Raw genomic sequence first — 9,253 nt, 5'->3', positions numbered from 1 at the left:
GCTCACCACAACCTCCGCCTCCTGGGTTCAGGCAATTCTCCTGCCTCAGCCTTCTGAGCAGCTGGGATTACAGGCATGCGCCACCATGCCCAGCTGATTTTTTTGTATTTTTAGTAGAGACGAGGTTTCACCATGTTGACCAGGATGGTCTCGATCTCTTGACCTCGTGATCCACCCGCCTCGGCCTCCCAAAGTGCTGGGATTACAGGCGTGAGCCACCGCGCCCGGCCTGTTTTTGATTTTTTTAAATATAATTTATTTTTTAGAACATTTAGATTCACAGCAAAATTGAGTGGAAATTAGAGATTTCTCATATACCCCCTTCCCCTACACATGTACAGCCTCCTTCACTATCAATATCCCACACCAGAGTGATGCATTTTTTTTTACAATTGATGTACCTATATTGTCACATCAGTATCACCCAAATTCCATAGTTTACATTAGGATTTGCTCTTGGTGTTGTTATACATTCTGTAGAGTTTGACAAATGTACAATGATATGTACCAGCATTACAATGTCCTTCAGAATAGCTTCGCTGCCCCCAAAATCCTCCGTGCTTTGCCTGTTCACTCCTCCCTGCTGCTCTCTCAACCACTCACAGCAACTGATCTTTATACTGTCTCCATAATTTTGCCTTTTCCAGAACATCATATTTTTGGAATCACATAGTTGTAGCCCTTCCAGATTGGCTTCTTTCACTTAATAATATTCATACTAACCTTGCTCTGTGTTTTGTACTGCTTGATAGCAATATAATTCAATGCTTATGTTAGTTTTAGCATTGAATAATATTCCAATATTCTGTTGTCTGATGTGCCATAGTTTACTTATTTATTCACCCGCTGAAGGACATTTTAAATGCTTTCAAGTTTTTGGCAATTATGAATAAAGCTGCTATAAACATCCGTGTGAATGCTTTTGTCTGGACATAATTTCAATTCATTTGGGTAAATACCAAGGAGCACAGTTGCTGGATCATATTACAAGAATATGTTTAGTTTTGTATGAGACTGTCAAACTGTCTTCCAAAGTGGCTGTACCATTTTCCATTTCCACTAGCGGTGGGTGAGAATCCGTGTTCCACAACCTTTCCAATACTTGGCATTTTCAGTGTTTCAGATTTTGGCCATCCTGATAGTAATATAGTAGTATATCACTGTTTTAACTTGCAATTCTCTAATGACATATAATGTTGATAATTTTTTCTTATTTTCCATCTGTATGTCTTCTTTGGTGAGATGTCTGTGAAGGTCCTTGGCTTATTTTTTAAATCATGTTGTTTATTTTCTTATTGTTGAGTTTTAAGAATTCTCTGTGTATTTTGGATGACAGTCCTTTATCAGATATGTCCTTTTGTAAATATTGTCTCCCAGTTTGTGGCTTGTCTCCTTATTCTTTTGGCAGTGTTTTTCAGAGTGGAAGCTTTAAATTTTAATGAAGTCCAGCTTATCAATTTTTTTTCATAAACTGTGCCTTTTATATTGTGTCTAAGAAGTCATTGCAATATCTAAGATTACCTAGATTTTTTCCTATGTTATATTCTAGGAGTTTTATAGTTTTGCACTTTACATTTATGTCTACAATCTGTTTTTTGAGTTAATTTTTGTGAAAAGTATAAGGTCTGTGTCTCTATCCACTTTTTAAAATGTGGATGTTTAGTTGTTCTAACACCATTTTTTGAAAGGAGTATCTTTGCTCACTTGAATTGCCTTTGTATCTTTTAGAAGATCAGTTGACCACTTTTATATGGGTCTATTTCTTTTTCTTTTCTTTTGTTTTTGAAACAGGGAGTCACTCTTTTGCCCAGGTTAGAGTGCAGTGGTGCAATTATGGCTCATTGCAGCTTCAACTCCTGGACTCAATCAATCCTCCCACCTTAGCCTGCCGAGTAGCTGGGACTACAGGTGCATGCCACTTTGCTTGGCTAATTTTTAATTTTTTTTTTTTTTTTGAGAAGAGGGCTTGCTATGTTGCCTAGGCTGGTCTTGAACTCTTGGGCTCAAGCAATTCTCCTGCATTGGCCTCCTCAACTGCTGGGATTACAGAAAGCACTTGACTCATGTGAGTCACCATGCCCGGCCTATATGGGTCTATTTCTGGGCTGTATTCTGTTCCACTGGTCTATGTGTTTGTTCTTTTACCAATACCACATTGTCTTGATTATTGTAACTTTATAGTAAGTCAAATCTGGGTGGTGTCAGTCCTTCAACTTTTTCATTTTCTTCAATATTGTTTTTACTATTCTTGGTCTTTTGCCTCTCTATATAAACTTTGTAATCAGTTTGTTGATATTCATAAAATAAATTGCTGAGAGTTTAGGATTTTTAAATGTTTCATTTAAATACTTTTTTGTTTCAGTTATTTGCATTAGAATTTTGATCCAGATAGAATTTATGATGCAAGATATAGTTACAAAATTATATTTTTCTACATGGTACCCAGTTTTTTTAGTGTCAAAATTTGAAATAATGCCTTTATTATGTAATAGATCCTTGCATGAGTTTGGACTTTTTTTCTGGCATTTGTTTTTCTGTTCAGCTGCTTTGTCTGTTTAATCATGCTTCAATATCTCACTTTTAATTGTTACATTATTATATGTGTAAATTTTAATATCTTTAGGGCTAGTCTCCTTTTCTTCTTTTAAAGACTTATCCTCCTTATTTTTGTGGATTATTTTTCCCATTTGAACTTTAGAATCAACTTGTCTAGTTAAAAAAATTATTTTGGCATTTTTAATGTTATTAGGTTAAATTTACATGGTCATAATCTTTATAATATAGAGTCTTTCAAAGAATAGCATATGACTTTCTAGTTGTTCAAATATTTTATAGGTCTTATATGATTTAAAACATTTAATCATGTAGATTTTGCACATGTAAAAATGTATTTCTACTGTAAAAATAAGCAGACTTTCTAGCTGGTTGTTTTTCTAAACAGGAGCTACTGACTTCTGAATATTTGTTCACTTTCCTGAATTTTGTTGTTGTTTATAATCACTTTTTACTTGATTCTTTTGGTTTTCCTGGTATATAATACTACCATATGCAAATACTTTAGCCCTTTTCTTCCTAATTTATATACTTTATGCCTTTTTTTTCTCTAATTGTCTTGGCTAATTGGAGGAAAATTTCTTTTCTTTTCTCTAATTGTCTCAGCTACACGGAGGAAAATGTTGACTCGTGGTGGTGGTAATGGATACCCTTATATATTTTTTTCCAGCCATCTCTTATATTCACCTTGTATTGTTTTTGGCTTTAATGAGATACTTATCGTGCTTCCTCACTAAGTATGATGCTAGCTTTGGAATTGGAATGTATATATTATATTATGATAAGAAATATAGATATGTATTTTTTTGCTGGTAAACATTTATTTCAAAAAATCATTTGACGTTCAGATGATAAACAGGAATTAAGAGCCAATATCTTTCTTAAGCTCTAAAAAGCAGAAATAATATACAATTTCATATACGCAGACTTTTGAAGTATGAAGTAATATTTAAAATAATAGCTGAATGTTATTCTTTATTTCAGTAGGTATGGCTTACCTAGCACTTGCTTATGTGCTTTGATTTAGTATTATTGAGTATCTCCTGTATGCAAAGCACTCAGAGTCATGAGTCCTCGCTTCTAACATCAGATTACTAGGCCTCCCCATGGAGATGCCAATAAGGGTTTGTGTACAGCCCTGTGCTTACCGCCTGTGTATCTATTGCTCTTGCCCTTGGGCTAATAGCACTCTTGAGTGGAGCTTGGCTTTTTCCCTCTGAGAAGTCATTTGCTATGATACAGAAACCATGCCAAAGCACAGCCATTCATTCTGTGCTCACCAATGGATTGGCAGCAAATCTGAGATGAATCTTTCATGAGAGGCTTTAAGTTTTGAGGGAAAGGACATCTCATTGTCCTTAGGGACTGATAATGCCATGAGGAATTTCCTCTAGGAGAAAAAGGAATATTTTTGATTCATAGTCAATTGTCGTTGAGGTATGTAGGGTTTGCTAGCTCCTTAGGTCTCAGGATTGAGTCAATTTAGGAAAGGCAGCAATATTGTCAGCCCACTCTAGGCCAGGGAACATGTATTTTCTCTACCGGACCTCAATGTGTGCTGAGAAGGTGAATTCACATAACTTAATGGCTGGCTTTGTTCATGAGCAAAATATATAACAACTGAAGTTAATGCAGAAACAGAGAACTAATGTATGGTAATGTTCCACTCAGGTTTAAAAGACACTTTCAAAAATTGTTCACTAGAAGATTTTCAGAAGAAAAGAATCATTAGTGAAGGAGCAACTGCACATTGGCACATACAACCCTGATTCGGGGCAGCACAGTACCTCTCCATCCTGGCTCTGGAGAGAGGAGCCTGCAGGAGTTCATAAGCTGGTAAGCTAAGACTCAGCACAGAACTTGCTGAATGTCCTGTGGCAGGAGGCACACTTGAGGTCCTTCAACAACTCCTTATCTGGTTAATTGACCAGAGTAATGTCTGGTGAACTTTATTCTCTGTCTAGCGCAGGTAGATTAGACATCACACTACTGTTCTTGTCTAAGACCTGTGCAAAGTTAGTCTGGGCTGATCTTTATCTTCTGTCCTAAAGGAGACCCAGGTTCACTTCTTGTTCCTGGAACATGAGTGTATCCTTGTCATAATCTCATACGCTCTACATATCTAACTATACTCTTAACATTCACTAATATTTTTTATACTTTCTAGTAGGCATTTCATAATTTCCTCAAGGAGAGTTTATTCTAGAATGTAACTCAATTAAAATCAACCACACATAGATTTTCTTTTATCTGCAAGGATCCTACCTACCAAAATAAACCATATATGGTGCCACCGGCACCTCATGCAAACACGAGAGTCTGTGTTCTTATTTTATTAAAAGCTTAATTTTAATAAGAGCATATCTTAAAATTCATGAACATTTTTAAGAAGAAATATTTGAGAGTGATCCTTAGATCAAATAAGAAACAAAATGTAAAATATCAATATATTTGAGTAGATGAAAATTTAAGACTGCTTGTTCTTCAAAAGAAATCATAAGAATTAAAAGACATGCTACAAAGTGGGAGAAGATATTTGCCACAGAAAAATTATATATGGACTATATATAAAGGACTTAATATTTTCTCCATATGAACTTTACAAATTAATAAAAAATGACTAATAACCCAACAGAAAAAGAGATGAAAGACATCAACAGAAGTAAATGTTGCCTTCTATCAAATACCTTTGCAGCATATTTGGAGATGTTTCCCTTAGTCCATTTTGTGCTGCTATAACAGAATACCAAAAACAGGATCATTTATAATGAATAGAAATTTATTTGGCTTACAGTTTTTCTGGAGGCTGGGAAGTCCAAGAATAAGGGACCACATCTAGCAAGGGCCATCTTGCTGTGTCATCTTATGAAAGAAGGCGGAAGGACAAGAGAATAAGGTGGGGAATAGGGAGTTGAGGGGAGAAGAAAAGGGGCTAAAGTGATGCTTTTATCAGAAACTCACTTCCTTGATAATGGCATTAATATTAATACATTCATGAAGACAGAGCTCTTAGGACTTAATCACCTCTTAAAAGCCCCACCTCTCAACATGGTTGCATTGAAATTAAGTTTTCAACATATGAACTTTGGGGGACACACTGAAACTACAGCAAGGTTCCTTGATAGTTTTCTAACACTNCTTTGGGGGACACACTGAAACTACAGCAAGGTTCCTTGATAGTTTTCTAACACTGTTTTTTTTTTTTTTTAGTGAAAGCAATTTTATTAAGAAAGTAAAGGAGTAAAGAATGGCTACTCCATAGGCAGAGCAACCTTTTTTTTTTTTTATTCTAGAAATAATCTCCGTTTGATTATTTAATAGGCTTCCAGATTTTACTTGCTGATATTTTTATTAGGCATTTTGCATTGATGTTCTTGAGATGTTCACCTATGGTTTTGTAGTTTTTGATGTGCTCTCTCAGGTTTAGGTGTTAATGTGATTTTTTTTTTATAACTGCCTCTTTCTATACTATGAAATCACTTAAGTAGCATTGGAATCACTTGTCTTTAAAAGTTTGGTAGATTTTCCCCTATAAAACTATCTGGACAAGGTCCTTTTGTAGATGATTGTCTGTGTGTGTTGGAAGGTGGTGGGTGACGAGAGGTAGTGAGCTCTTTGACAACTTTTTCTTCTGTTTAACTTCCCTTTAGGTTTTCTATTTCCTTTAGTTTTAAAAATTCTATTTCTTAAAAATTACCCAATTTCGACCTTTGCTTCCCTGTTGTATTATGATTTCACTGTGAAAATCATCTCCTAAATTGTCCCTCTGATTTCCATTTCCCTTTCCACACTGATTCTTCCACGCTGCTGCCAGAGTCCTATCTCTAAAACATGGCTCTACTACTGTCATTCTTTTGCCTCAAGAGAAGCCACAAAAACCTTTTGATGGCTCCTAGTTGCTCATGGATAAATTAAGACCAATTTGACGACAATGAGCTTTATTTTTACCTGCTAGTTTTGTCTCCTGGACTCATGCGTTTTACTTCACCTGATGTATCTTCCTTGTTTTCTTCTCTATTCCTCAACTGCTGAAATATTTTAAGATCTAAATTCATTGTGAGCTCTTGAAGTTACAGCTTGTGTCCTGTTCATCATCACATCTCCAGGTCTGATGTCTAGGACACACATGCTTGTAGCATAAAAGTGGTCTGTACATATTTGCAGAATCACATTGGCTGTATGTGATACATATTTATTGGATGTGTGTGTGGCTGTTAGCGTGATCCTTTACAAGATAAATACATCTGAAAGGTGATGGTATGAGGAGGTGAGTATAGAAATGGTTTACAGATATGGCCAAGAATCTGGTTTCCTAGCATGTCTGCTATTTGACCAAGGGTGACAAGATTTCTCCCCCACCTAATATCAATACAGATACACATGCTCACATGCACATACTAACATGGACACTTCAGGAGGCTAGGGTAGTAATTCAGTCAATTTATTAGTCTGAGTCCACTTAAATATCTGCCTGAAGTTGGTGATCCCAGAGAAAGATCAAATGTTAGAGTTTTTTCTAAGAATAGTTACCAAACTTTTCCTAAGCAGCTTTCCTAATGCAGAGAATATCTGCTAGTCTGTCATCAACACTGAATGAGCATCTGAATCAAGGCAGCTAGAGTCAGGCTAATAATTCCTGTTGGCAGCTTTTTTCCTTCTAAGTACGTAAATCTATGGTCTTCAGTACAATGCAGAGAGTTCAAAACAAAATGCCGAATAGGAAACCAAATATTTCACTCTGCTTCTCAGCAAGATAGGATTCTGCTAGCATTGCCAGGTAGCAACTGTAGTAAGTGGGGCTGGCTTTCTATTCTTATTGTCTAGACTCTCCAGGACTCTCTGCTTGCCTGCGTAGTGATGCTAACCTATTGCCTATATTTGTACCATATTTGTTTACCTGGAGAACAAAAACTAAAGATATTTTGTTTGAAATAACATTCATAACCTGACCATTTTAAACTAATGCTTATTTGGGTCCGAAGATGAGAAAAAAATATATGAGCTTCATAGATTCTTAATATTTTATTTCTATCAAATGAAATCACCTCATCTTAAAAACTGTATTCACATGTTTTCATGATCATTCTGCTTGATAGTTTCCATTGCAGCCTAGATAAATTGTGCTTGTGATTTTTTCCAGCTGATTAAAATCTGAAGTCACTATAAATGTGTACACTAGAACTTGGAAAATATTTTCTGGAGCTTGTATGTCCTTTGTCTAAAATAGAAAAAAACACTAACACAATCTTCTTCTCAACTGAAATTATATTTTGGCTTTTCAATTTTTATCTGTATACTTTAGGAAATTGTTCCTGCGTGAGTTCTATACCAGATAACAGAAATAGTGTATCCACGGTAACTCCTGGCATCTTCCAATGTTTTGTTCTCTCTTGTTCCCTTCACAGCCATCTCAATTCTTTTACTGCAGCTGCATAAATATGTTTTACAGATCTGACATTCCCCCAAAGTCATATTAGAATCCAAATAAAAGCATATGAATACAATAGCAATAAGATCTTGAAACAGAGTAATACATCAGTGGCAGAGCTAAAAATGTTTTCTTTCGACTGTTTAGTTTGATGATTCTGTCTATAATACTGTAATAAAGGAAGTAGGTAAATAATGGTTTTGAACTTAGCGTGGTATGGCTGGCACTATACATTCTCAGTAATACATTTATAAGGTAGATGTTCAGGTTTCTGGGGAAAACATTCCACTTTGGTGATTGAGTATTGCAGAAGAAGTTTTCGTAGATGTGAGAGGGAGAATCAGAGAGGGGTAGGTATCAGGGGAGAGGTAGAGTAAACCTGGGAGGCTGACTAGGAGGGCAGAAGGAAAAGAAACAACAATGTGGGCAGAGGAGAAAGGGAACTTGTGTCCTTGGGATGCAGCATCAGAAAATCAGAAAATCAGCCCCAAGTGGAAATCTGCCCAGCTTGTTTCCATACAGACCTGGGTTCAGCTCTTGACTTGGCCATTTACTTCCTTCCTTGAGAAAGTTACTTCACTTTTCTGTGTTTCCTTTCCATGTTTTAAAATGAGAAAAATAATGCCCATTTCCTGGGGTCCTGTGAAGATTAGAAGAGATAACACAGATAGCATATGTAAAACTCTCAGTCTAGTGCCTGGCACATAGTAAGCACTTGAAAACTGTTAATTTTCTTTCCTATCTCAGGGTTACTTTCTTATCCTCTTCCAGTGCTGAGGGGTTAATGGAAAAAGGTTTCCAAATGCAGAATTGGAAATCCAAATGCAAATTGTTTTTCCATTTACTTTTTAAATATGGCCCCTTCATGGCTTTCATTCCAGTAGAGGCCAAACTGTGATGATGTAGGCCAAAGAAATTACAGGAGTGGATGTTCGGAAGGATCCTGATACTATTCCCAGAACATAGTTGGGTTGCGTGAGTGGAGCCTATGGTGATTTTACAGGTGCTCAGTTTCACTGACTTGGTGAAATGCGCTTGAATTGGCTGGAAGCCATCATCTTCCTATAGAGCACTTCAGGTAGATGGGCACTTCCTTTAGTTTCCACCATCACCCTGGACTTTCTTGTTGGTGCAGTTTTACTGCCCCTCCCAGTGTATGAGGTCAAGCTGTTTCTTTTAGCCTTTGGCAAATGTGCTTTGCTTGATTTTTAATCTCATTTTCTTCCTTTTCATTAAGCCATCTGACTCATTCTTTTTTTTTTTTTTTTTTTT

Source organism: Cebus imitator, unplaced genomic scaffold (assembly GCF_001604975.1).
Source record: "Cebus imitator isolate Cc_AM_T3 unplaced genomic scaffold, Cebus_imitator-1.0 Scaffold4, whole genome shotgun sequence".
Taxonomy (NCBI): domain Eukaryota; kingdom Metazoa; phylum Chordata; class Mammalia; order Primates; family Cebidae; genus Cebus; species Cebus imitator.
Note: the sequence above shows the minus strand (reverse complement) of the source record.